Source organism: Primulina eburnea, unplaced genomic scaffold (genome assembly GCF_022965805.1).
Source record: "Primulina eburnea isolate SZY01 unplaced genomic scaffold, ASM2296580v1 ctg541_ERROPOS4204098+, whole genome shotgun sequence".
Lineage (NCBI taxonomy): Eukaryota > Viridiplantae > Streptophyta > Magnoliopsida > Lamiales > Gesneriaceae > Primulina > Primulina eburnea.
In genome coordinates, this window is record NW_027331332.1 from 25,210 (window position 1) to 47,307 (window position 22,098).

The 22,098-nt window shown below is 38.5% G+C and overlaps 1 long non-coding RNA gene across 1 annotated transcript; it reads right to left on the reverse strand.

Annotated features, from left to right (window-relative positions):
• Window positions 1-20,814: 20,814 nt before the first annotated feature.
• Window positions 20,815-21,500, reverse strand: LOC140821356 (uncharacterized). Its single transcript, XR_012115717.1, has 2 exons — window positions 21,066-21,500; window positions 20,815-21,031 (listed from the first exon to the last, which is right to left on the reverse strand). It is a non-coding gene; the product is annotated as an uncharacterized lncRNA (long non-coding RNA).
• Between the last annotated feature and the right edge of the window lie 598 nt (window positions 21,501-22,098).

The following is a 22,098-nucleotide window of genomic DNA, read 5'->3' on the forward strand; positions in this document are numbered from 1 at the left end:
AATCCCAGAAAACTGCGGATCTCGGCTACTGTCGTCGGACGTGACCAGTTCAATACCGCTTCCACCTTGCTCGGGTCAACTGAAACTCCCTTGCTAGAAATGACATGACCAAGGAATACAACCCTGTCAATCCAAAACTCACATTTACTCAACTTCGCATAAAGCTGATTCTCGCGAAGTGTCTGTAAAATAATCCTTAAGTGTTGTGCGTGTTCTTGCTGATCATGCGAATAGATTAAGATATCATCTATAAACACCACAACAAACTTATCCAAGAATTCCCGAAAAACCCGATTCATCAGATCCATAAAAACTGCTGGTGCATTCGTCACCCCAAAAGGCATAACCAGAAACTCATAATGCCCATACCGGGTCCTGAATGCAGTCTTCGATATATCTCCCTGATGAACTCGAAGCTGATGATAACCAGACCTTAAATCAATCTTGGAATACACAGAGGTACCTTGCAGTTGATCAAATAAATCATCAATCCGTGGCAACGGATACTTATTCTTTATCGTAGCACGATTCAACTGCCGATAATCTATGCAGAGCCGCATAGAACCATCCTTCTTTTTGACAAAAAGAACTGGTGCTCCCCACGGGGACACACTGGGTCGAATATACCCCTTGTCAAGAAGATCCTGCAACTGCTGTTTCAATTCTTGCATCTCCGATGGAGCTAAACGATAAGGAGCTCTAGAGATTGGTGCCGTGCCTGGCACTAAATCAATGCCGAAATCCACTTCCCGAACGGGAGGAAAACCAGGAATCTCCTCGGAAAAAACATCCGGAAAATCGCAAACCACTGGAATGTCACTGATACCGACACTATCTGCGGACGAATCAATAGCATAGATAAGGTAGCCTTCCCCGCCCGACTCTAAAGCACGACAGGCTTTCAGAGCAGTAACCACAGGCATCGGGGGTCGCGCTCCCTCTCCATAGAAAAACCAACTGTCGCCCTCAACTGGACGAAACTGCACAAACTTCTGATAACAGTCCACAGTAGCTCTAAACACAGTCAGCACATCTATTCCCAGAATGCAATCAAAATCCTCCATCGCAAGAATCATCAAATTAGCAGTTAAAACATTACCCTCAAATTCTAGAGGACAACCTAAAACTAGACGTCTAGCTAGCACCGAATGACCCATCGGTGTGGAAACAGATACCACAACGTCCAAAGAAGTGAAAGGTAATGCATGACGCTTAGCAAATCTCGCAGATATGAATGGATGAGATGCACCAGTGTCAATGAGAACGTAAGCAGGTAATCCACATAATAAAAATAAACCTGCGATAACTCTCTCGTTCTCCTCAGCAGCCTGATCCTGGTTAAGAGCAAAGACATGCCCTTGAGTACGCGGTCGGAGGTTAGAACCCTGAGTAGACTGTCCCTGCTGTGGCCTCTGATGAACTGAAGCCTGAGAACCAGATCCTGATCCTCCGCCCGTCTGTGGACAATCTCTCTTCATGTGGCCCATCTCACCGCACTTGTAACAAGCACCCGCAACCTTGCGACAACGCTCCGTCGGATGATCCTTCCCGCAGTGCTGACACGGGCCCCTCTTCTTCCCAAAATGGTGAACTCCTCCAGATCCAGAGGAAGAAGAAGTAGATCCAGCCTTCTTAAATGCTTGGGCGCGGGGACCCAAAGAACTAGTAGGACGAGCAGACTGCATGGCTCGACCTCTCAACAAACTGCCCTCAGCCTGGCGACAACGATTTACAAGGCCCTCATACGATGTCGGATCATCGCAGACAACAACCCGATCATAAATCTCCTGATTGAGGCCCTGAAGAAAATGGTTATACTTGGCCATAGCATTGTCACTGACATGCGGAACATACGGAAGCAACTCAAAGAACTTCTGCTGATACTCATCAACAGAAAAACTTCCCTGCTTAAGATTGATCAACTCAATCGACTTGGTCTGCAGAAGAGCTAGCGGAAAGTAAAGCAGCATGAAAGCGGCTCGGAAATCGGCCCAAAGAACTCGACCCTGTCGCTGAACTATCGCTGCAGAGGTAGACCTCCACCACTTGCGCGCACCACCCTCCAGCAAGAAATCAAGGGTATCAGTCTGTTGCTCCGCCGAGCACTGAAAAGTCTTGAAGCAGCTCTCCATCCTCTCAAGCCAGTTCTCCGCAACATCCGGGGTCTCACCGCCTGAAAGAGGTTTCGGTCCCATCTGCAAGAACCGATGCATACTAAAACTCCGAGGCTCATCACGACGGTGTTGACGACGTTCTCGATGCTCTCGACGACGCTCCCGATCGTCGCGGTCTCCCCAGCGTCCAATGCTGCCATGACTACTAGCATCGTCGTCAAAACCAGACATCTCTTAGCTACAAAAGTTACCAGAGATTAAACCCAAAAGAACAGTTCTAAATCCCAAAATCTTAATGCATGCTCTGATACCATAAATGTAGTGACCCGATCTAGAATCACCTACTAATCAGAACTTAAGCATGCAAAATTAACATTTAAAACTGAATCAGGTAGACAGCGGAAAAACAGTAATACAACCCAATCGAATCCGTAAGTACAAAATACTTAAACAACCAGATCGAACTAAAATCCAAGAATAAATACCAACAACTATAGGTCAACCTCTGACAGCTCCCTGTCCACTCCCTCCTGGACCGTCCAACCTGAGACCTGCCCCATCGAATAGGGTGTCCAAAACAGAGATAAACCGAGGACGTGAGCATAAAACGCTCAGCACCGAAAGCATGAGTATACAAGACTATGACATGCATGTATGCAAAATGTACTGGATACCAGGATCTGGGTATATCGAAATACTGCTCAGGTAAATGACGTCAAGGTATGTAGCACTCTGCGCCGTCGCACCAGGAGGTGGCTCCCATACCAAAATAAACCTGTGGATATACCGGTGACCTGACCACCGTCGGCCAACGGGGTCCAACCATCCACAACAAACGAGGGCTGAGCACCCTCTCAACAGGCTATCTAAAAAAATAGTCAGGCTCAACATGAATATGCAAATGCCGCATAATAAACCATGCATCATATGACAGATAATAATGCAACATATAAACATGCAACACATAGTAAAGCATACTCAATCCTGCTATCTCGGATAGTACTTTCGTACCTCAAATCAGTAGATCCTAGCAATCAGTCCTAGAATCAAGTCTGCGTCCGTAGTCAGCCCACTGATGCCGCTAGCTCCCAACTAGAGCACAGCTCCGCTACAAAACCAGTAGCTCCCCGCTAGTGCCTAAACCTCGGGAAAAGACTAGAAACCCATCAGAAACGACTAAAACGCTCTGGAACACTCGGAATTGGCGAGTAAAAAGTGAAGCCTCGCGCCTCTATTTATAGACAACGATCGGACGATCCGATCCACTTCGGACGATCCGATCCACTGTACACTTCGGACCTTCCGAACCCTTATCGGACGATCCGAACCCTGCATGTCTTCCACGTGTCCAGACACCTGTCTTCGGACGATCCGAACCCTGATCGGACGATCCGAACTCTGCATGTCTTCCACGTGTCCAGCCACCTGTCTTCGGACGATTCGAACCCTCTTCGGACGATCCGAACCCGCTTCGGACGATCCGAACTCTGTTCGGTCCTTCCGATCCCACCGAAATATAATTAATCCAATAATTAACTCAAATTAGGCATCGGGATACTACAGTGCATGACAACAGGTGGGGCTGGATCAGGGTCGAGATGACGATGAGAGAAGACGAGTTAGCGTGGTGATTCCGGACTTGTAGCAGACTTGGTTTATTACTTGAATTTAGTAATTGAACCTTAGACTTAGGTTGTACAGTATTGTACTTTTCTACTGAATTGTAGTTTTATACAGATATGTATATTATTTAGATGTCATTACCTTCCGCACTTGTATTTTAAAAAGAAAGATTTTTAGACCCTGTTTAATCTTAATTGATAATTAAATCCCAACGATGATTAAGAAGATGATTAGCGTCCGGGTCCCCACATTTAGATTGGTTATATGCATGTTTAGCTGATTTGAAGTGCATGCTTGTTGTGATTAGATTTCATAGCTTATGAAATCTAATGTTTTGATTTTATTCATGACAGCATGTTTCATGAACTATTTTATGTATATACATGTTTACCATGTTTTATAATGGGATTTATTCTCACCGGAGTTATCCGGCAGTTGTCTTGTTTTGTATGTGTGCATGACAACAGGTGGGGCTGGATCAGGGTCAAGATGATGATGAGAGAAGACGAGTGTAGCGTGGTGATTCCGGACTTACAGTAGACTTGGTTTTATTACTGGACTTTAGTAGTTGAACCTTAAATTAGCTTGTTGTACTTTAATACTGAAATGTATTTTATACAGACATGTATAGTATTTAGATTCCATTACCTTCCGCAGTTATATCTTAAAACGAAAAATTTTTAGACCCTGTTTTATCTTAATTGATAATTAAATCCCAAAGATGATTTGCGTCCGGGTCCCCACAACAGGTGGTATCAGAGCCGATAGTTCCTTTAGCGATAGATCTTTTAGAGATAGATCCTTTAGATTGAGATAGTAAGAACTGATAGGTCTTTTAGACTGACTTAGATTAAGATAAAAGAGAATGAGCGGGGTAGATGAATTTTCTTTCCTTGCATGTGTGTGCTAGCATGAGATTGATTTTAATGTTGACTGACATTGTGTGCTAGCATGAGACTATGTGTTACTGCTTAAAGATACATGTTTACCTGATTATATGATTTGAATTGGTATTATGTATTCTTGAATATGAATCAGATCGGATTCATGATCAGCAGTAAGATGATCATGATCAGAAAGGATTGGCACAGCATTGTATTATTGGGTTATTAATGTTTGTGGTAATCAGATGTACCTCCCCGAAGGATTTTGGAAACAGGCAGTACTTCGTATGAGCAGCCATATATACCAGAACCGCAGATAGATGTGTCAGCGACTCCGATGGAAACCAAGTTGGCAGAATTTCAGTTATTTCAGCCGCCGATTCTGAGTGGTACAGAGACGCCTGAAACGTGTCAGCACTGGGTTGAGGACATAGAGATATTGTTTGATCTACTGGATTGTACAGATGACCAAAGAGTTAAATTGGTATTTCACCAATTACAAGAGGCTGCCAGAAGTTGGTGGATTACAATCAAAAGAGTATTAGCACTACGTGGTACTGTGATCACGTGGGAAGTCTTCAAGACTGAATTCTATCAAAGATTTTTCTCCGCCTCGTACCGAGAAGACAAGAAAGCAGAATTTGAGAATTTAAGTCAAGGTCAATTGAATATTGATGATTATGCTGCTAAATTTTCTACTCTGTTGCGTTTTGCTCCTCATATGGCTAGGGATGATGAAGCTGTAGTGAATCAATTCATTAGAGGATTGAATTCGGAGATAGTTGCATTCATGAATCTACAGCGACCCTATCACTTTGCTGATGTCTTGAGTAAAGCAAAGAGAGCAGAAGAGAGTCTGATTCGACAATTAACGAGGTTGTGTGTGAAGCAACCCCAGACACCACAATCCCCTTCGAGATTTGAACGTGGCAGCACGAGTGGAAAGCAAGATTTGCTGAAAGCTCGGAAGAAACAGTTCAAGAAGTTAGGCAGTGGTTCCTCCAGTTCCAGTGGTTCCAGTCTGAGTTATACTGGAGTCTATTGCGCTAGGTGTGGAGGGAGACATCCCACCGAACAATGCCAGGGAGTGACTGGTAGATGCAATATCTGCGGACAGCATGGGCATTTTGCTAGAGTGTGTCCTCAGAAGGGTTCCCAAAGATTCTGGGGAGCAGGACCATCGGGTGGCAATGCGTGAAAAACAGACCCAGTAGTTACAACAGGTACCATTCCTTATGATTATATTGCATACGTATTGATATATACTAATGCATTCGTTATGAGTATCTGTGAATGAGTAGTATGGAGATATGCTGTATCTGTTGGGTCTGTGTATACTGTAGTATTGATTCCTTGGCTGTTGAGGAATATGTTGATATCAGAAATTTCTGTGACATATTATATACTACAGTTAGATGAGGATGGGACTGGATTAGATTATGATGTACTTGTAACTATCTGATTTGGATTGTATTATTGACATGAATATGCTGAATAAGTACCGAAATATTGTAGCATGTGTTCCAGAAATAGTAAGATTAAGACCAGATCTAGGTGATAAATGAGGATTTTCGATCCAGAAGTCCTTAGAAAATTTTAGGGTTTAGGACTCGATTATTACAGAAAGGAACAGATGGTATCCTTATGTATCCAGTAGATCCACTGAAATCGAGTCTAAAATTTGATAGTAAGATAATAGTTAACTGGTGTTTGCTTAGATAAGATGTCAGATGGGTTCTCTATCAGAGAGAATTGAAAGAATTGACAGATTAGAGTATGGGCTAAAGAATCCAGTTGATTGTGTATTTCTCTTGAAGACATTTTAGTTCTGTTTCTAGATTGACAGATTATGTGTTCAGGGGTATTTTGAAGAATTATGCTTGTTATATCTATGATTACGGGATATATCCACAGCATCTGATTGTTTATATTGAATATTTGAAGACTGGGTTAAATATTCCGAGAACTGTGATTATGGTATACAGCAATGGGTCAGGTAGGGATCCGAATGCAGTTATTGATACAGGTTTACATTCAGACTATGCGGTATCAGGAATGTCAAAATTAGCAGAATGTCAAAGATGTCAGAACTTTATTAGCTGGTTTGAGCAGATTGTCTTCTTCTGATTTTCTTATTCTCGTATTGCTGTATATCTGCTGAGTATTGTTATTGTTCTAAATCAGTATTTGAGACATTTTATATTGGTTGGGAGTATATTCTATTTGCAGATGAGATATAGCAGTTGATCTGGGCAGTATGAAGATTTGGTCAGCCAGCCAGAATTTATTATGTTATGAGTTTCTTAAACTCACTAGATCTGTATAAGTTTTTTCTATTCAGAATTCGATGTGATATTACCGTTATTGTGAATCAGTGTAATACAGTTTATTGTAAACAGTTGAAATCAGAGCAGAGTATCGTTTACAGTAACAGATATGTGACCTTGTGTTTGTATCAGACAGACTACTTCTATTGTGTGATGTCAGAATGTTTCAGAATTATTTATAGCTTTTGATATGGGTAGTCAGAGCCGAATGCCAGGTAGGTATTTCTTCATTATTTTATATTACTAACTGATTGTTTATACCGGATAGTTCGAATCTGAAGTCACAAGTAGTGTCAGAAATGCACCGCAGGGGATTCAGTTTTCATTCAGATATTTCAGAATGTATGATACTCGAACAAATAGTGCTGGTATAGACAGATTTGATCAGTTATAACAGAATTTTTACCGAAAGGTTGGTAAAAATGGTACTGATATGTCTGGATCGCTAACAAAAGAAGCCAGAAAGCTAGGAATCAGAAGATTATTACCGACTTAGTATAATCCTGAATAGAAATGGAAGTACATTTCTAGGACTGATGTAATGAAATTACCGCCATTTTCTTCAGATTGGGATATGGTATGATTGTGATTGATAGATTGTTCAATCTATATCTAGTAGTTTGTAAAGATGATGTTCAAACAGAACTAGGTGACAGAGATCCCTGTCAAAGAAATAGTCAGATTGACTAGAATGATGATTTCGAGTAGAGTATATCAGACTATGATTATGATTAGGTGTGTACTTGTGATAGATTATATCATCAGCTCTCTCTGGCAGATTGTTCACAAAGTGACAGGTAGTCGGAGTGTCTTGTTCAGATATTGAAAGATATTAGTAGAACTCTAGTGCTGAATGTTAGCACTAGTTATCAAGATAATTCAGAATGGATAGATGTAGGAAACCAATGTCGGATGATGACGATTGGTATTTGAAACCGAAGATGGAATAGGTCCTTGATTGGGATAAAAAGATGGAATAGCAACTACAGGTGGTATTGCTTTGTTATGGATTGCAATTGGCGTATATGGGTGTTGTATAGCCAGTAATATGGGATTGATTTGGCTAGTGAAATGAGTTTGGATGTGAAACTCTGTCATACAGATCTTCGGATAGATGTGGTTTGATGATTGGTGAGTTCGAGGACGAACTCAGATCTAAGAGGGGGAGAAATGTAATGCCCGAGAATTTAATTACCGTAATCTGAAATGATTTGGATATGATTACTGTAATCAGAGATTAATCCGGAATGATTTATTGAAGTAATCGAGATGATTATAGACGGGACGTGTTCTTGTTAGATTTTGAAAGGAAGAATATTGCGTGTGCGTGACTCGAAGGTCTCGCGCAAGCCAAGGGAGAAATCCAGAAGGTTTGGCGCACATGCGCGGTGTAAGTGCGCGCACATGCGCGGCAAGGCCAGAACCAGTGGCGCATAGGCGTGAGTAGAGTGGCGCATATGCGCGGGAGGGCCAGAAGGGGTGGCGCATATGCGCGGAAATAATGGCGCATATGCGCTAGTAGCATTCTCGCCGAGACAGTAGGTCTCGCGCATATGCGCGAGTAGTGGCCGCGCATATGCGCGAGACGTGTTGCGTGAAGAAGTATGCCACATTTTTCTACATGCATGGAGTATATATATATACATATAACAAGCGTCTCTCATTCAGAATAGCAAAGGAAATCGACAAGTTTGAGGGAAAGCTTTGTTCTTTTTCTTCGAAATCGATTTGCGAGTAAACCGTCTATCTGAATTGAAATCCGACTTCGGTACTGTGTTTCTATCAACGCAGGCTACACAAGGACGTAAGTTTTATTACGTTTAGATAAGATTTGATTTTATGATGTTGTCAGAATTGAATATGATTCAGATATGGTGTTTCTACTACCGTAGATTTTGTAGAATCGAAGTCAGATTTAGAAACAGATTGGTTATGGCATTGTTTTGAATTTTAGAGTTGATTTGACTGAGATTCAATATCAGATTGGTGCTATCATTGTGATTATGAGTTATACCGGTATTGATTATGAGTTCCAGTATTATAGTGTGATGTTCAGAACTGACGGGGTTATTCAGACTATATTGTTATGCCGTCTAAACATCAGTGGGAACAGATTGATCAGATTCAGTATTGGTTTCTGTTATCTTGTGATAGGGTTGATATGAATCAGATTATAGTTTATTCAGATATTGACCAGACAGATTTTGAATTGGATTACACATGGATACAGTGTATTGGTTATTGTTATTTCAGATCAGATATGGACAAATTCGACTTCGAGACTTCGTCTTCATCAGATCAGGAAGACAAAGGTATAATGCATGTGATATTCGGGAAGTCCCAACTCAAATGAAATCTCATTTGAGTTTCCCAATAAAATCACATACTAGATTATTGTTTATATTGTTACCTGATTATGCTTTGATTTTAGAATTGTACTCAAGCAGGTAAGATAATTGTGATATTCAGTTATGAATATGATTATGCTTTGTTACAGATTGTTATTCATTGCATTTAAGATAGGAAAGTCTTGACAGTCATTGTCAGACTTCTAGACGTTCGGTGTATCTCAACTTAGGAGTAGTCATTACTCCTATTGCCAGCCGTCGATACAGCTCGGACCGAAGTCTAGGAATAAGACGTACAGTCGCCCCGAGTGGTTGGGTAGGTGACAGCCAGTGACGTCTTATTCACCCCGGGATCCCTAGAGTTATAGTTGAGTCGAGTCTAGACATGATTTGATTAGGACTGCATGCACATATGGATGTGGCTCCTAGATCATGGGACCCATCGTTATTGCTTCCAGTTGTGCTAGCATGTTTTTATGATTTAGATTGGTTATATGCATGTTTAGCTGATTTGAAGTGCATGCTTGTTGTGATTAGATTTCATAGCTTATGAAATCTAATGTTTTGATTTTATTCATGACAGCATGTTTCATGAACTATTTTATGTATATACATGTTTACCATGTTTTATACTGGGATTTATTCTCACCGGAGTTATCCGGCTGTTGTCTTGTTTTGTATGTGTGCATGACAACAGGTGGGGCTGGATCAGGGTCAAGATGATGATGAGAGAAGACGAGTGTAGCGTGGTGATTCCGGACTTACAATAGAATTGGTTTTATTACTGGACTTTAGTAGTTGAACCTTAAATTAGCTTGTTGTACTTTAATACTGAAATGTATTTTATACAGACATGTATAGTATTTAGATTCCATTACCTTCCGCAGTTATATCTTAAAACGAAAAATTTTTAGACCCTGTTTTATCTTAATTGATAATTAAATCCCAAAGATGATTAGCGTCCGGGTCCCCACATGCCATGCCTTGAAAATAGAAAAAGTTGTCTCCAACTCTTCACCTCCCATGCATGATATATTATATGGTTTTTAACAAATTAAAAACCATGGACTAAATTTAATTATCTCAAACATATTTGAGACTAATTAAACATTACTTGAATTTACCCAAGTTCCACTAGTCAAATAATTAATTTAAATTGAGCTCTACAAGACTCAATATAATTTAATTAATTCAACACTTGAATTAATTTAATTTAGTCCAAAATAATGTTTATGAAAATCACAATTTTCAAATACATTATTTATTTGGCCAACTTTTAATTTATGAACACTTCCATAAATTAAAATTTACATTTCTCTCATAGAAGTCATACTTCTATTTTTTCTTTACACTTATAAACTCATTAATAAGTCGTTCAACACATTGAACTAGTTTCTCCTTTATAGAAGTCATACTTCTAATTTTCCTTACGCTTATAAACTCCTTTATAAGCCGTTCAACACATTGAACTATTTTTACTTCTCAACGGGTTCTAGAAAGCTAGTACTTGTGTGGCCCTCAATGGTTCATTGATACAACTAGCCATGGGTTCACATCTCCATGTGATTCGGACTAAACATGTCCTTATATGAGCATATCCCAATTGCTCCATTCTTACTTATCAACACCTTGATAACAAGAATGTCAGAACTCAAGTCTGATAGTACCCAACCAATCATGTTAAACGCCTAGCAGCATCGCTTACATGATTCCCTAGGTATCAAATGATAGTGCCTGCAAGAACCATTCAATTATGGTTAGCGTACAGTACGGTCCCTTCAACTCATATATCCCGACCGATTCAACAACCATTGGTTTATCGAGAGTTGTCAATGAATCGATACTATGTGTCATGTCGTAGTTGCATCGATGGTGTAATCTATGAAACCCCTTTCATAATTACAACCATACTCTGGCCAGAGATTTCAACCTACATACACATGATAACACATAGGATATCCATACCCGAAGGTAAGCGGTGAATCCCCGACTACAATGCATCGACTCCTATATGTTTCGACATGACACCCAACCTTGCCACCTGATGACCCCATAAGAGTCGGTAAAAAAGTCAAAGTGAAATGCTAGCACAGAGTCTCAATGTTGTCCCGGGTCATAAGGACTAATGGTGTACAACCATTAACTAGGACGTTTCCACTCGATAAGTGAGAACCACTTGGAAAGTCCTTTAATGGAGGGTTGTTCACTGCACTCTACCAGGAGCACCTATCTGCATGCTCGGACATCACAATGTCCCCTACCAATGAAACATGGTACTCACATCGCAGATACTAGTCTCTAACTCGAGCGGCCTATAGCCTTCTTAGTGGCGGCTGAATCGACTAGGAACCGTTTAGAATATACAGTATTAGAAATATGAGTTTCATGATACTCATCATATGAGCATCTCATATTCTTTCTACTATTTGTATATTCAAGGGCTTTATCTATGCAACTAGCATGGGTATACAGATAAAGATGTGCCAAAATAATAATATCAAATATTACTAAAATAAAGATTGCTTATATATTGAGTTTCATTGTGAACAATCGGCCAACACTTGGCTCGACGGGCACCTACTCTAACATCTCTAAGATGGCACATTTTATAGCTTGTCATAAAACCGATGATGCTTCAAACATTGCGGATTTGTTCTTTAGAGAAGTCGTTAGGTTTCATGGCATGCTTAGGACTATTGTTTATGATCGCGATGTTAAATTCTTGAGTTAGGGCAAAACCTGGCACAAAATTGTTGTTTTCTACTACTCGTCATCCTCAAACGGATGGACAAACTGAAGTTGTCGATAGAACTTTGGGAACACTTTTGCATGCTATTCTTAAAAAGAACTTGGATTGACATTTCTATGGACTTTATTTTGAGGTTGCCTAGGACTAAGAAGGGGAGGGATTCTATTTTTGTTGTTGTGGATAGATTCTCTAAGATGGCACATTTTATAGCTTGTCATAAACCGATGATGCTTCAAAAATTGCGGATTTGTTCATTAGAGAAGCGTTAGGTTGCATGGCATGCCTAGGACTATTGTTTCTGGGCGCGATGTTAAATTCTTGAGTTACTTTTGGAAGACTTTTTGGGCTAAACCTGGCACAAAATTGTTGTTTTCTACTACTTGTCATCCTCAAACGGATCGAAAAACTGAAGTTGTCACTAAAACTTTGGGAACACTTTTGCGTGCTATTCTTAAAAAGAAATTGGACTCAGATTTCTATTAACTTTATTTTGGGGTTGCCTAGGACTAAGAAGGGGAGAGATTCTATTTTTGTTGTTGTGGATAGATTCTCTAAGATGGCACATTTTATAGCTTGTCATAAAACCGATGATGCTTCAAACATTGCGGATTTGTTCTTTAGAGAAGTCGTTAGGTTGCTTGGCATGCCTAGGGCTATTGTTTCTGGTCGCGATGTTAAATTCTTGTGTTAATTTTGGAAGACTTTATGGGCTAAACTTGGCACAAAATTGTTGGTTTCTACTACTTGTCATCCTCAAACGGATGGACAAACTGATGTTGTCAATAGAACTTTGGGAACACTTTTGTGTGGTATTCTTAAAAAGAACTTGGATTGACATTTCTATGGACTTTATTTTGGGGTTGCCTAGGACTAAGAAGGGTAGGGATTCTATTTTTGTTGTTGTGGATAGATTCTCTAAGATGGCACATTTTATAGCTTGTCATAAAACCGATGATGATTCAAACATTGCGGATTTGTTCTTTAGAGAAGTCGTTAGGTTGCATGGCATGTGTAGGACTATTGTTTTTGGTCGCGATGTTAAATTCTTGAGTTACTTTTGGAAGACTTTATGGGCTAAACTTGGCACAAAATTGTTGTGGGGACCCGGACGCTAATCATCTTCTTAATCTTCTTTTGGGATTTAATTATCAGTTTTGATAATTCAGGGTCTAAAATTTTTTTTTAAAAATATATAAGTGCGGAAGGTAATGTCATCTAAATAATATACATATCTGTATAAAATACATTTCAGTATAAAAGTACAATACTGTACAATCTAAGTCTAAGGTTCGGTTACTAAGTTCAAGTAATAAACCAAATCTACAGTAAGTCCGGAATCACCACGCTAACTCTTCTTCTCTTGTCATCTTCTTGACCCCGACCCAGCCCCACCTGTTGTCATGAACACATACAAAACAAGACAACAGCCGGATAACTCCGGTGAGAATAAATCCCAGTATAAAACATGGTAAACATGCATATACATAAAGTAAATCATGAAATATTCTATCATGAATATAATTCAAATCAATAGATTTCATAATCTATGATATTTAATCAAGATAAGCATGCAACTCGAATCAGATAAACATGCTACTCAAATCAAATCATAAAAACATGTTATCATGACTGAAAGCAATAACAATGGGTTTCATAGTCTATGAAACCATTCATCTACGCATGCAGTTCTAATCAAATCATGTCATGACTCTTCTCCATGCTGACTCTAGGGATCCCGGTGTGAATAAGACGTCAATGGCTGTTACCTACCCTCCCACTCGGGGTGACTGTACGTCTTATTCCTAGACTTCGGTCTGAGATGTATCAACGGCTGCAATAGGAGTCAAAGCTGCTCCTAAGCTGAGATACACCGAACATCTAGATATTTGACAATGACTGTCAACGACTCTCCTATATGAAATGCAATGCATATAAATCTATAAACAGAGTAGTAGCATATCAGCATATAAACAAAGCATATTCATATCAGAATATAACAATAATCTAGTATGTGATTTTATTGGGAAACTCAAATAGGATCTATTTGAGTTGTGTCTTCCCGAATATCACATGAATTATACCTTTGTCTTCCTGGTCTGACGAAGACGGTGATCTGTATTCAACTCTGTCCATATCAATCTGAAATGACAATATCGAATACGCTGTGTCAGTGAATAACTCAATACCCAACATGTTCTGATCAATACTCAAATCAGTATACAATCTGATCAATATCTGAACAAGATACAATCTTGAAACGTCTGCTCGTTTTAAAATGCGGAACTATTTTTTTTTTTTTGAGCTATCATTTTAAAAATAACATTTAAAAGGATCATATTTATTTAGCAATGAAAATATCGCAATTAAAAGTAACAAATATCAATGTAAATGTAAATTACTAAAAATCATGAAAATCCTCAACGTAAATAAAATGTTTAACTCCTCTCCCAAAAACCATCACTCAAAATGTGGAAAAAAGTGCGGTCCTCGGGTTATGTCACCGCACCAGGACTGCCTACTCAGAGTTCAGCACCTCCTGTCTCCTGCTCAACATGCTCACCTGCATCACACACGCCTAGTGAGTCTATAGACTCAACACGCCTGTACCAGTCATAACGAATACATATGCGTAGCACAAAGCAGTGAAAAATAACATAATGAACATACATTTCATGTCAGCAGTAAAATCGTATACATAAACGTGTCCTGTCAAAGCATGGTAAAAATCATAGCATGTATAATCGTATCAGCATATACGTGTTAAATTTCTTAATTTGAATTCCGTTCATTAGCTGTGACTTTCGTATCATCGTGTCATCATGTCAGTCGATGGATCCATCTACGTGTAACCGCGGTACCCGGCGGCGAGGGACATCAGCGACGGCATTACCCGCCCATTGAGCCCGGGCCTTACATGTCATCGTTTTAGTCACAACTAAATCACTTCCTTCAAAACGTGTCATCATGTTCATCACTTAATAAAAAGAATGCGTATACATAATTTTTCCTTTAAACCAAGCATGCACCATAATTATCATGATAGCGTAAAAATCATAAACATGATGCATAAACATTTAAAATATCATGATTTGTGCTCAGGGCGCTGCCAGGACCAAATTCTCACCCCGGACACAAAATGACCATTTTGCCCCTAGAGACCCAAAAATTATCGCTTCACCCCTGAACCTCTAAAATTGACCCGAAGCTTACCAAACTCCTTAAAATGTCCCAAAACATTTTTAAAAGCGTTCTTAGACGTAAACTTGAGCCCGTTTAAAAACTTAAATGATTCGTTTTAAAACTTGGACCGGAGTCCCGGTTTTAACCCGAATCGCCCCAAAATTTAACCAAAACTTTCCCGACTCAAGCCATGTCTTAAATCAACTAAACCAGCCCCTAAACTGATCATTCCAGCCCCTTATGACCACCAAATTAAAACCGAATGCTGCTGGAATTTTTTTCATGAACTAGCAAACCTCAGACCCTATTGCACCAACTCTCCTAACTCGATCCTAGACATAGCCAACCCGACCAAGTCTTTCATCAACGCATCTTAGAGACAAGAACAGACCGAGGGCATCCTACTGGACCAACCTAATCATGCCTACTGCCCATGCATTCAGCAATACAAGACTCACCCGAAAACAAGCCACCAACTCGACCCTACTTGACTCTAACAGCTCGATCGACTCCTAGAACGTAACCATCCAAGGTTGAGCCATTCTGAACCACGTCCCATACCCCATAGGGTATGCACCATGGCTTGGTTTGACTCCCCTACAGACGGTTCCCTTCCTGAAGCCGATCTAGCCAACCCAAATCCATATCCGAAAATCCGATCGGCCCTTACCATGCCACGATCCAAACCCAATTCAGCACCTAGAAACCTTCGATCTCCACATGTCCAGACCTTAACAAGACATAAAACAGCAGTTCCCTTGCAGCAAAATCGTGAAACGTGAGTAAGAAAGTATGACATGAAGGATTCAAAACAACCGTAAGAAATAATGCAATAACATAAAAAAAAAACCGATCAACCAACGATCAAGACAAGCATAACAGCATATGTTTATGGCGTGAATGATGAGCAAGGAAGGTGCATAGCGTGCCTTAAGATTGGAGGAGGAAGAACAAGACAAAACCGATGGGGGCCTCTAGTTGCAAATGGTGAAACTGATGGGTCCTCAAGATGAATGATGAAACCGATGGAAATTAATGAATTCAGAAGGTGTCGGCTGGTTTGGGGAGTAAAATATTAGGTTTAGGGTTAAATGGTTGATTAGAGGTCTAAATATATGGATAATAATTAGTTAATGGGCCACAAATTGCATCTTAAAGGTTTTTAAAAAGGTTTAAGCCCAATAAGCTTAAAAGTAGACCCATTAAATCGAAACGCACTCCCGAAAAATATTTCGTGTTTAAAAGGTTTTGAAAATAATAGCCGAACCCTTAAAAAGTCCCCCGATTTGATAAACTTCGCGTACCTTTAAAAATAAATTCATGCGGGTAAGAATACCCGGTAAAATCTCATTATTTGAAAAATCCATTTAAAACACCATATATTAATTTATAAAATTAATCATGTAATAAAATAATTTTCCTGAAAATTTTCCGGTCTCCGTTCCTCGTTCGGACGTGAAATTCATCTAGAAACCCTAATGCATGAACTTTTAAAAATATCATGAAATAAATTCTGTCATGCAATAATTATGCATAAAATGCATAAAAATAATTAAACCCTTAATTTAAATAAAAACCTAGATTGCATGAACTTTTAAAATTTCCTGAATTAAATCCTATCATGCATGAATTATGCATAAAATGCATAAAAATAATTAAACACAAATTAATGAGATAAACATGCATTTAATGCTTTAAAATAATTAACTAAAATACCAAAGAGATTTAATAACTTGCATGCACGTGGTTCACGTGGAACTTCAAATTTTCGGGACGTTACAATCTACCCCCCTTAAATTGAATTTCGTCCCCGAAATTCGGTTATCCTCAATAATCAAAAGTTAGATTTTTAATTCTAGTATCCCAATAATCCATGCTTCCGCTGCGCTACTCTGATCTGATAAAATAAGTGTAAGATGTCCTTACGTTTCTTCAATCTTAATCAAATTGCCTACCAAAATCCTCGTTTGCGTAGAACGACTTATGGTGACTTAGTTCTATTTTACTCAGGCCTCGAATTCTGACTTTTCTCAAACTTCCCAATATTAGAGATGGCAGTTCGAATTTTATTGTGTCTTAATTTTCTTACAATGTACCTGTAATGTTCATTGATATATTACATTTGTATTTATGCAGTTCACCCTAAGAAACCTTAGCACCAAAATTTACTGATCGATCCATATCCTCGATAATACACTCAAAATTTAAAATTTATCTCACCCCATAATAATATTAACCTAATATCCTTGAATCGAATCTTTATTTTACGGCACCAAACATTCGTAACTTAACTATTTACGAGCACATCCCAGTATAAAATTGTTGTAAATCTTAATCCTCGAGTAACATTAATCCATAAAACTCAAATATACAATATCGATCTTCTACCTATAGTTTAAAACCTTTCAAGTCCCAATTACATGCTTAACCTATTTTATTTCCAATTACAATATAGTTGAGGCCTAATACTTTAGACTTTACTCATTGAAACGAATGTTGCATTCTTACGTATCCATAATGCTTAATTAGCACAGACGTATAAAACTTAATAAGTTACCTCATGGTAGCCTCAGACTAACTCTAATAAATCAACCTCACTTATAACCCATAAAGTTCTAGAATTCATATATCAAGGTTTTTAGATTACTTACTCGATAGAAATCTTAATACTCGTTCATTGATAACTTATGTTGACCTCAACTCGTTTCTTTTGGTTTTTATTTCACCCAAAATTTTCGTACGAACGCCTATTTCATAAACTTAAAATTCAAGCTTACGCAACCCCAATAGTATTAGATAACATAATTCCAACACACATACCTACTTATCCCCAAGTTTTTTTATGATTTATAAAAATTCCTCAAGACAAGGTGTCTACCTCAATTCTTACATGCGTCTATCGAGTAACCTAACCATCAATCATACCCAACTTTCTAGAGAAATTAAATTCCAACGACTGTTAAGATCATGACTAAAACTTATGACATATCAGACTTAAGTTCCCAAAAAAATTGCTAACTTTTTGTCTATTCTTATAGTTTAACTAACCGATCAACTTTACCTTATATTGTCATCACTTTAAATTCTTAATTTTCCATAACATGATTTCAATAACGCTTAAATTTTCAAGCCCAAGATTGATTCATCCTACAATGTTCTTGATTACCATTCCTTATAACATTGTAACCCAAATATCTAAAGGTTCTAAATATCCTTCCAGCCTAAATCACCAAAAATTCCTATCATTTAAACCATCAATTCTCACTTACTGCTAAACTAATCCCCCAAATTTCTTAAAATTGCAACATAAATTCTTAATTTCCTCAAAAATTATCCAATTTGTCATTAATTTCTAAAATTCCACAATCACCCATAAGTTCTTGGCGTTACTAATTTTACTTGATAGGTTTGCCGGAATATAAATTTCCATAAATTTTAAGCTTATTAAACCCAAAACTCAATTTTCCTAACCTCGAAAAGTTACTCATTTAACCCAAGTGTCCCTCAAAATTTATAATTTAATCCTCAAAAATTTCGGAACTTGCAATTTGGTCCTTAAAGTTCTCGAAAATTACAATTCTGGACCTACAACTCTTCGAAGATTTGCATTTTTGTCTCCATAAAATTTTCGACTTAGCCTCATTAAACCTTAAAATTCTCGAAACTCAGAATTTAATCCAAAATTCCGTAAATTCGAAAATAATCTCTTCGGATTTTATTTTGCACTTAGGTCCTCAAGTTATTGGTTATTACAATTAGATCCTTAAAATTCACAATTAATGCAATTCAATCCTTAAATCCAACTAGTTAGTGCATGCATCCTAAATAAATTTTACATTTGATACTTCCAAATATCGTCGTAGTCTTCCAATCATTATTCCTTATATGAAATCCTCAAAATTTAACTCAACTAGCAACCATGTACCATTAGTAATTTCTTAGAAAATTTACATGTCCCAAAAGCATTCATAATTTTTCATGATTAAATTATGACCCAAAAAGTAAAATATCAGTACTACTAACCACAAATCAATTTAGTTAAATCATTTTCAACCATTTTCTAACGCCCAATAGCCAAATTCCTAATCATGTCCAATTCTACCACAAAACCAGCATGCATGAAAATCATATGATTTCTCAACTCATGTCGCAATATGCATAAAAATTTTGAAACATCTAATCTCAAAACATACTGAGAGATAAAAATGTACTGTAAAATGTATATCATGTAAACATGCAGGTGATAACATTAAAAAAACATTTAAAACCTTTAAACTTACGGACTTGAGGCTTGAAGACTGAGCGGCAGAAGTTGGCGGTGGCACAACCCTATACAGGACCCTTGCTCTGATACCAACTGAAACGTCTCCTCGTTTTAAAATGCGGAACTATTTTTTTTTTTGAGCTATCATTTTAAAAATAACATTTAAAAGGATCATATTTATTTAGCAATGAAAATATCGTAATTAAAAGTAACAAATATCAATGTAAATGTAAATTAGTAAAAATCATGAAAATCCTCAACGTAAATAAAATGTTTAACTCCTCTCCCCAAAACCATCACTCAAAATTCGGAAAAAAGTGCGGTCCTCGGGTTATGTCACCGCACCAGGACTGCTCATGTCTCCTGCTTAACATGCTCACCTGCATCACACACGCCTAGTGAGTCTATAGACTCAACACGCCTGTACCAGTAATAACGAATACATATGCGTAGCACAAAGCAGTGAAAAAAACATAATGAACATATATTTCATGTCAGCAGTAAAATCGTATACATAAACGTGTCCTGTCAAAGCATGGTAAAAATCATAGCATGTATAATCGTATCAGCATATACGTGTTAAATTTCTTAATTTGAATTCCGTTCATTAGCTGTGACTTTCGTATCATCGTGTCATCATGTCAGTCGATGGATCCATCTACGTGTAACCGCGGTACCCGGCGGCGAGGGACATCAGCGACGGCATTACCCGCCCACTAAGCCCGGGCCTTACATGTCATCGTGTTAGTCACAACTAAATCACTTCCTTCAAAACGTGTCATCATGTTCATCACTTAATAAAAAGAATGCGTATACATAATTTTTCCTTTAAACCAAGCATGCACCATAATTATCATGATAGCGTAAAAATCATAAACATGATGCATAAACATTTAAAATATCATGATTTGTGCTCAGGGCGCTGCCAGGACCAAATTCTCACCCCGGACGCAAAATGACCATTTTGCCCCTAGAGACCCAAAAATTATCGCTTCACCCCTGAACCTCTAAAATTGACCCGAAGCTTACCAAACTCCTTAAAATGTCCCAAAACATTTTTAAAAGCGTTCTTAGACGTAAACTTGAGCCCGTTTGAAAACTTAAATGATTCGTTTTAAAACTTGGACCGGAGTCCCAATTTTAACCCGAATCGCCCCAAAATTTAACCAAAACTTTCCTGACTCAAGCCATGTCTTAAATCAACTAAACCAGCCCCTAAACTGATCATTCCAGCCCCTTATGACCACCAAATTAAAACCGAATGCTGCTGGAATTTTTTTCATGCACTAGCAAACCTCAAACCCTATTGCACCAACTCTCCTAACTCGATCCTAGACATAGCCAACCCGACCAAGTCTTTCATCAACGCATCTTAGAGTCAAGAACAGACCGAGGGCTTCCTACTGGACCAACCTAATCATGCCTACTGCCCATGCATTCAGCAATACAAGACTCACCCGAAAACAAGCCACCAACTCGACCCTACTTGACTCTAACAGCTCGATCGACTCCTAGAACGTAACCATCCAAGGTTGAGCCATTCTGAACCACGTCCCATACCCCATAGGGTATGCACCATGGCTTGGTTTGACTCCCCTACAGACGGTTCCCTTCCTGAAGCCGATCTAGCCAACCCAAATCCATATCCGAAAATCCGATCGGCCCTTACCATGCCACGATCCAAACCCAATTCAGCACCTAGAAACCTTCGATCTCCACATGTCCAGACCTTAACAAGACATAAAACAGCAGTTCCCTTGCAGCAAAATCGTGAAACGTGAGTAAGAAAGCATGACATGAAGGATTCAAAACAACCGTAAGAAATAATGCAATAACATAAAAAAAAAACCGATCAACCAACGATCAAGACAAGCATAACAGCATATGTTTATGGCGTGAATGATGAGCAAGGAAGGTGCATAGCGTGCCTTAAGATTGGAGGAGGAAGAACAAGACAAAACCGATGGGGGCCTCTAGTTGCAAATGGTGAAACTGATGGGTCCTCAAGATGAATGATGAAACTGATGGAAATTAATGAATTCAGAAGGTGTCGTCTGGTTTGGGGAGTAAAATATTAGGTTTAGGGTTAAATGGTTGATTAGAGGTCTAATTATATGGATAATAATTAGTTAATGGGTCACAAATTGCATCTTAAAGGTTTTTAAAAAAGTTTAAGCCCAATATGCTTAAAAGTAGACCCATTAAATCGAAACGCACTCCCGAAAAATATTTCGTGTTTAAAAGGTTTTGAAAATAATAGCCGAACCCTTAAAAAGTCCCCCGATTTGATAAACTTCGCGTACCGTTAAAAATAAATTCATGCGGGTAAGAATACCCGGTAAAATCTCATTATTTGAAAAATCCATTTAAAACACCATATATTAATTTATAAAATTAATCATGTAATAAAATAATTTTCCTGAAAATTTTCCGGTCTCCGTTCCTCGTTCGGACGTGAAATTCATCTAGAAACCCTAATGCATGAACTTTTAAAAATATCATGAAATAAATTCTGTCATGCAATAATTATGCATAAAATGCATAAAAAAAATTAAACCCTTAATTTAAATAAAAACCTAGATTGCATGAACTTTTAAAATTTCCTGAAT